The sequence below is a fragment of the Myotis yumanensis genome, unplaced genomic scaffold, assembly GCF_028538775.1.
Source record: "Myotis yumanensis isolate MYYU_CA2020_CCGP unplaced genomic scaffold, mMyoYum1.0.hap1 SCAF_17, whole genome shotgun sequence".
Classification (NCBI taxonomy): domain Eukaryota; kingdom Metazoa; phylum Chordata; class Mammalia; order Chiroptera; family Vespertilionidae; genus Myotis; species Myotis yumanensis.
This window is the reverse complement of record NW_027223768.1, coordinates 8,754,831-8,762,760: the sequence shown is the minus strand read 5'-3', so window position 1 is coordinate 8,762,760 and position 7,930 is coordinate 8,754,831. Positions and strand designations below refer to the sequence as shown.

The 7,930-nt window shown below is 55.6% G+C and overlaps 1 protein-coding gene across 1 annotated transcript in view; it reads left to right on the top strand.

Moving 5' to 3' along the window:
• Positions 1-1,588: 1,588 nt before the first annotated feature.
• Positions 1,589-7,930, top strand: part of NGF (nerve growth factor) — a 49,161-nt gene continuing 42,819 nt past the window's right edge. Inside the window, exon 1 of the mRNA XM_070395975.1 lies at positions 1,589-1,645. The gene's annotated coding sequence lies outside the window, so the exon portion shown is untranslated. The remainder of the gene's footprint in view (positions 1,646-7,930) is intronic.

The following is a 7,930-nucleotide window of genomic DNA, read 5'->3' as shown; positions in this document are numbered from 1 at the left end:
GATGGAAAGGAGCTCTCATTAAGCCAGCCTGTGCCGTCAGAATTTGATCAAGAATTTGAGGAGGGCATCTAGGCCTATATTCTGCTTACATCATTTCTACATTTCCCTCTTATACACCACATAAAAGAAAAGCCACAAGTGCCCCAAATCCTTTTGTCCTTCTGGGTGATGCCACAGGGACATATATCAAAGCTCTGCATTCAACAACTAAATTCTCTGTTATTCTAAAATTTTCAACTTCACCCCTAAATTCTCAGGCAGCTGTTATGTCAGGCTTACGGCTAGTGCTTTCAGACAAGTTTATACATGACATGACTGATGAGTGAATTTGTCCTATTGTCCAGACATTTCTTTGTTTAATTGACGATGATAAATTTCCTCACCAGTCACCCCGACTCGGGGACTGCTTCTGCAAAAGGGTCCTTTACGGTGGCCCGGTCGCCAGCACTCACCTCCAAGGTGTGCCCGCTCACCCGGCAGTCTGTACCGAACAATGCAGAAGTGGCCAAGCCTTTGCTGGGAAGCAATGCGGCCAGACCAAAGCCAAAACTGACTTCCAATTCTGGGGCTTTCCTCCTACCTCGTCCTTCGCAGACCATGCACAAATGGGGTGAACTTAGGGCAAAGGTGAAACTAGGAAGCAGTGGCGGCCTCAGACCAATCTGTGTGCCTACGGAGAGCCTCACCTTGCTCAAGTGCCTTCCACCGGGACTTACAACAGGAACCCCTATAGCACTACATCCACGTCCCCGAGGGTGACCTTCACCATGAGGAGCCTCTTCCTCCCCACATCCCATTCTCCCTGCACCAGGCACAGGGTAGGGCTTCAGCACACAGTGTGCAGGGAGGAAGTGAAGACATCTGACTGAGTTCAACACCAAAAAAAGTGGGCTATGACTTTGAAAGACCTATGAATCCCGGGCCCAGAACATGATTACATTTGGTGAAAAATCTGACTTCGGGGATATTTCTGACTTGCTCCTGTGGGGCTGGGGTAGGAGAGGGCAGGCTCTGAATCCTTCCAGCCGGTTCTGGTGCTAGGGGCCACCGCCCTCCAGCCGGAGGAGCGCCCGCACCTGCATCTTACGGGGCTCCTCTGGGTGCTCGCTTCTCCCGGGGGTGACAAGCACCCTGGCTTCTCTCTCTCTAGACTGTGAGGAATAACCCAAGCCTAAGGCAGGATGGTAAACACCAGGCAGACCCCCAGGCACTGGCTGCAGGCAAAGTCGGTGGGGGCGGGGGGAGCCGGGGGCAACTCCGCCCACCCACAGCCCGTGGGCCCATGGGCCACCTTGGCCAGCACCACTGCCTGGTGCCCCAGAAAACCCCCGCCTGCGCTCGGAGTGCGCGGCCCCTTCACCCCCGTGCGTTTCCATTTGACCTCTGGGGTTTGAACCCTCCGTGGCGGAGCGGAGCAGCCCTTCGGGGAAGGATCGATTGCGAGTCCCCAAGACCATCTACCACCGTGGGACCTCTCGGCCCAGCCCAGACAGGTGTGGGGCTCCAGCGGGAGCGATGGAGTCGGGACGGGTTTGGAGTGAGGAGGAGTCTGGGAGGAGGGGCTAAGGATTTCAGACAGTGAGTGTAAAAGCTGCTCGGCGCTCCCGCTCGGCAGAGAGCGCCGGGGACGGAGCGAGCGCGCAGGGTGAGTTCGGAGGCTGGAGCGAGCCCCCGCGAGGGCGCGGGGCGGGGGCGGGGCGGGCCGGGGCCGGCGGGGCCGGGCTCCCGGGACATCCCGGCCCCACGAACCAGACCTCCGTGCACCCCGAGGCTTCTTAGAAGAGCGTCTCCAGTGGGTGCTGGGGTGCGGGAGTCTCGGCAGGCGGGCGGGCAAGTCGTGGGGAGCTGCGGTCTTTCCGGTGGCGGAGTTCACAGTCTCCCAATGGCCCGAAGTCCGGAGGCCACCCTGGCGCCTGCGGTAGCCGCGTGGCGGTGCCAGGGACTGTCCGCTCCGGGGCTAGAAGGGGACAGCGCGCAAGTGAGGGAGAGCGAGTGAGCGGGGTGGCGGGAGGCGAGAGGGATGCGCGCGGGAGGGGAGCGCGCCTGGACCAGAGGAGCGTGGTCTGCACCGGAGGGCGTGTGCACCGGCTGGGCTGTGCACCGAGTTTGGAAATTCCCCAGGTGAGGGGACCAGAGGGCAGGGCGCGCTGGACCTTGCCAGGAACGGAGCAAGTGTCTGTGGGCTCTTCTGCGCGTGGCTGCAGGGCTGGGATTCACGAGGGAGGGCCCCCGGAACTTGATGGAGGAAGCCTGCGGGCCGAGGGGCCTCCATCAAGCTGCCCCGACCGACCGAGGTCGCTCAGGCTCGGCCCGGGCTTCTTGGGCACCGGCTGTCTGCTGCCAGGTGTGTGAGAAGCTGGCCTGGAGGGGTGGGGCGGGCAGCGCCTTGGTCCAGGCAGCAAAGACTGAGGACCCAGGGGCCAGAGAGCGGCATCGCTCAGCCAAGGCAAACAAGAGGCTTTGCGCTGTTCCATTACGACTTTCCTCATTCTTTCAACAACAATAATCTCTGCGATTCTCCTGGAAGGTGCTTTCTGCTTGAACTTTCTCTTCTCTTGCGAACTGAGATTTGAGAGGAGCCTGCTTGCTAGGCTGGTTTTTCCAAGTTGTTCCAGGTTGGAAGTTGTGAGAGTGGGAAGGATAATTTATGGGTGTTCCGTGCATTGAAGAGCATTACAGCAAAGCCTTTTGGGTGCCGTGGGTATTCAAGAACAACTTAGTGCACGTTCCCAGCTGGAAAGCAAAAACAGTGCTCGCCGGGGTGCCTCTGCCCTGTCTGTCATCCTGGAGAAAAGGCCCTTGATTAATGTCCTGGCTCCGTCCTCTGGGCGCACCCACTGCCCGTGCCAGCCCCTCCTCCCCCACATGTGCCGCCAGCTGCCTTCTGCAAAGTCAGGATCCTGCTGGAGGGCCTACGGTAACTTATCTCCAGGGGCTTCATGCTCTGCGCCTGAAACTCCGCCTCTGCAGAGCCCCAGGAGAGAGTCTAGAGCAGCGGTTCTCAACCTGTGGGTCGCGACCCCTTTGGGGGTCGAATGACCCTTTCACAGGGGTCGCCTAAGACCATCGGAAAACACATATATAATTACATATTGTTTTTGTGATTAATCACTATGCTTTAGTTATGTTCAATTTGTAACAATGAAAATACATCCTGCATATCAGATATTTACATGACGAGTCATAACAGTAGCCAAATTAGTTATGAAGTAGCAACGAAAATAATTTTATGGTTGGAGGTCACCACAACATGAGGAACTGTATTAAAGGGTCGCGGCATTAGGGAGGTTGAGAACCACTGGTCTAGAGAGTCCACTTGAGATCCGGATGGGTCTCTTCTGTGGACTAAGTCACATGGCAACCTGGGCAACCCCACTGTCACTCCATGACGGGCAGCGTTCCCAGAGGTTTGGGGTCACGGGGGGCAGTGAGAGTGGTCGGGGGGGCTGAGACTGGCCTTGCTGGCATGGACACCGGGAAGAAATGAGCGTTCCTGCACTTGGGTCCTTGGAGAGGGGCGGGGCTACCAGCACAGGCTACCAAACCTCTCCCCCAGGCTTTCCCTATATTTGTATGCAGGTGAAAAAAAGGGCAGCCTGGAAGGGGAACATGTTAGGAGGGTCTCTGGGGCATGGGGACACGTGTTTGAAAGAACTGGAGGAGTAACAGAGGATTTTATAACCAGCTCTGGTGCCACGCCTTCCCTGGGCAGCCGCCTTACCCCTGCAGCAGCCCAGCCCCACTACCGAATTGGGAAATGGGTCCACTCAGGGCAGGCATCCCAGCACTGCACCCTCAGCCGTTCTCAGAGTGAGGGTCTCACCTTGTCCCATTTGCCCTCCCACATCTCCTACCCAGAGTGCCAGAGGGCGGAGGGGATGAAGCTTCACACTCGGCTCTCTCGCTCTCTCTTGCATGGAGAAATCTGTGCCTTGGCCAGGAAGGGGGCCCAGCTGCGACAGCAGCAGGGAGGGCAGGGCAGGGCTGCAGCCTCAGGGAAGTTTCTCATCACCGCTGAGATGAAACTGATGAGAACCACCGCACTTCACTTTCAAATGCGAGCAGCGCTCCTGCTGCACATTCCAGGAGTGCCCTTCGCTGCGCAGCTGCATGGAGCCCCAGAGAAGCTGCAAAGGAGACGCGCTCCTGCCCCTCCGGACCGGGCATGGAGCAGTCGCCCACGCAGACATCGGTGCCACACCCGGCACCAGAGGCCCGGCCATTTGTCTTCTCCCAAAAAGACCTTGTAGGGATGTCAGGGCCCAGAGCAGGTAAGTCTTGGAGACCTCTGCTGGCAGCAAACACTTTCTGCTCTCGGGAGGCAGTGGCAGGCTTGCAGGGGATTTTCTTAAAATGCCTGGACATCTCTGAGCAAACAACCCGTGTGCCCAGAGGGTTTGTCTTTCTGTAACTGGCGCCTCTGATCTTACAAACCTTCGGCGGAACCGTCAGCTCGCAGGCCTGGCTGGTCTGAGAAACCAGCTCCGTGATGGACCAGTTTTACAGAACAGCATACGGTGGGGGCAGGCAGGAAGCAAACGCACGGAGATGGAGGACCCTTCCCCAACCCGTTCCCAGGAAACTTGCCTTCTGGCCGTGGAGAAACCGTTAACATCCTCATTCCAAAGAGCAGTAAAGCCAAGATGGTCCTGAGGCAGAAGCGGGGCTGGAGACACGGAGGCCCGGGGTCCCCGGCCTTTGGGTGGATGTGCACAAGGACTGTCACCATGTGAGCCGAGGCGGAGAGCCCTTCAGCCACAAAGTTTGGCCAAGACCAGAATGATGACAGCGTACAACGAAGAAGAGTTCCGTGCTCCGTGATGCTTCCCGTATCCTCCTAGGGGCTACGGTACATGCTCTTGAGAAGTCGCCGTAGACTACTGGCCTCCAACACAGCAGGAATCAGATTGAAACATCGCAGGATGATCCCTTGATATTTTCCTCCTGTATTTTAGGTAACTTCCTGTGGTCGTTTCCTGAGTTTTGAAACAGGAGGGAAAGTAGCTTTGTGCCCTTGAGCAAGTCACTGAACTTCTCAGCTTCCATTTCCCAATCGGCAGGACCAGTGCATTGAATTACTCGTGTTTCTCAATGGGGCCAGTGGCAGTTGGGGGCGCTTCTTGGGTAAGGATGACCTATTTACCTAATGCAGGAAGCTTAGTATCCCTACCTTCGCTACTGAATGACGGAAGTCAGGGTGACAACGGAAGATTACCCCCTCTCTGCCATGCCATATATGGTTAAATGCTTATTAAAAGGATAATTTGCTCCCAGTTCAGAACACCCTTGGAAATTACCCGCGAGGCCCTTTCTTCCAGGCCTTAATGTTGGGCATCTGTTTATCACTGAGAATGGAGCCTGGGCTCCATTCTCCAAGAATCAGCATTTCAGGGTCTGGGAAGCCACTGGCAGGAAAGTCAGTGCTGTCGCCCCACCAGGCCTCATCCTTTGCCTTTTGTCAGTGGAGTGTGACTGCAAATGAGCCACACGAAAACAAAACCAGAGGGAATGGGGAGAAGGGCCAGCAGGGTTTCAGGGGTGGGCAAACTTATTGACTCAAGGGCCACAATGGGTTCTTAAACTGGACCGGAGGGCCGGAACAAAAGCATGGATGGAGTGTTTGTGTGAACTAATATAAATTCAAAGTAAACATCATTACATAAAAGGGTACGGTCTTCTTTGTTTTTAGTTTTATTCATTTCAAACGGGCCGGATCTGGCCCACGGGCTGTAGTTTGCCCACGGCTGCTTTAGATCGTGGTGGCCTTTATCTGTGCTATTTGCTACTAAAAACATAGGTTTGCCCGGGGTGCCCGCAGCTCTGGGCAGAGACCCTCTCCTCCTTCCTTAAGTGGGTCACACTGTGGCACCAGGAGGTTCCTTCCCAAATGACAGGATGAGGAAGCAGACCCTCCCCGGCACTGGCAGCACTTAATGCCACGTGGGTACATGTTGCTATCAAATTAATACACCTGGGCCCCAGCTGTGAGGATAAATGGGAACCAATAATGTGACATTGGAGTGAAAAAAGGAGGCTGGCAATGCTGCCCTGGAGGGACGGTGCTTCTAGGTGCTTCTAGCGCTGGGCTTGTTCTCGAGGAGAACAGCTCGCAGGATCCTTACCTCTGACCCAACCTCTCCCTGGAGGGCAGTGTGAACCATTTGGTTATTCATAGTGTCAAGGGCCAAAAGGAGTGTCTGGGAGGATGTTACAGGGAGGCCTACTTGCTACTTACCCCCAAGTAGTAGGAGAGAGAAAACTACCGAAGGGGTAGGGCTGATAGAGTTTGGAGAGTTGACTTGTAACGAAGTAATAAAAATAAAAATAAAAAAGGCTGGGAGCCCCAGTGAGATCCCAGTAAGGAGGAGACTGGCGGAGACTGTGGTCTGTCAGGTGGGACTAGCAGATGCTTTTTGAATTGCCCAAGAGTTTGGCCAACCCCTTCCACTTGTGGAGCATCCTTTTATTGTTATGAGCAGTACTAGTAGAATTAGTCAGGGTCAGTCAGGGTTTCCCTGTAAGCCCGCCACCAGGCTCAGCAGAGGGCGATGTTCGGGCAGCGCCTGAGGTGGCTTCTGCAGGTGCGGAGGGTCTGGTTCTGGACGCCCCGAGCTCCGCACAGAAACCCTGCCACGTGGAGGGCAGTCACAGCCCCCAGCGACGGGACCTTCCCAGGAACCACATAGTATTTGCTGTTTGGTACAGAGGGGCTGCCATGCCGTCTTCCTTTGGCTCTTGGGTCAGTAGCCAGGGTCGGTGGTGCGTATCACTGTCTGCTTGCTGCATGCTGCTCCAGGGTGCGCCCAGGAGGACTGCCTGGTGGAAGCCAGGTGTGCTCAGCCCAGGTCGGGGTACAGGGAGGTGCTGTCTCAGGCCCTCATCGCTGTGGCTCTGGGGTGTGGTTACAGTGACTTGAGTATCTCATTTGCCCACTCCGGTGACATTCCATCCCCTGTTAGGACCTGAGCAGACCAGGCTCGGAGGTGAGCACACTGGGGTGCCACAACCTTGTGTCGAATCCCCACGGAGATGGGAGATGCCAAGAGAGTCAGGCCCCCTTAGGGCTGTGCTTCTGAAGGGAGCGGCGGTCATGCTGGCCTCTGACTGCAGGAAGGATGTTGGACCAGGTGAGCAGAGAGGACGGAGATGAGCACCAGGGGACAGAGATGCAGGACAGCATCTCTTGATCCCAGTTGCTCTTCTGGAAAAGAGATAGCAGTAGTACCTTCTCTGCCGGGCTGCAGTGCACAGTGGGGATGCTGCCGGTGGGACTCCAGCCCGGGCCTGGCACACAGTGGGCACTCCACAACACGCGACCCTTCCCCTCCTGTTCTCCCTCGGCAGGACTGATCTGGGGGGGTGCGGGGGGGGCGGTACCTTTCTTGATGCCTCTTCACTTCAGGTCAGTCAATACCACCTTTCATTCTCTAAGTCTATATTTTGACCTTCTGTGATGAACATTCTCATTTACATAGAATTTTAGCCAGTCTCTTCATCTGCATTTTCTTTGCCTCATAATATCTTTTTTTTTTTTTTTTTTGGAAACTTGAAACTATGTTTTATTAGGAATGGTTGGAAGAACTAGAGATGTTTAGGGTGAAGAAAGGAAACATGCATCTCTCTCTTGCCTCATAATATCTTGGTAAAAGGCGACCTGTGGCTACTCTCCGGCGGTTTTCTTTCCGAGGCAGCTTCCCCTCAGACTCGTACTTCAGAAAACGTTATGCAACGCTCTCTAAATAAGGCACTTCTCGAGGAGGGCCATTTGTCCTGGCAGCTTTCAGAGTGTTTGGTTCCTTACCCGCATAGCAGCTCCTCCTCCTCCAACAACTGGTGTCTGTAGGACTTTCTGTGTCTTATGGAATTTCCAGGAGAAGGAAGAAGGAGGCTGTGAACTTTTCCACGAGAGCAGGGCGCCTGCACTCTCCGT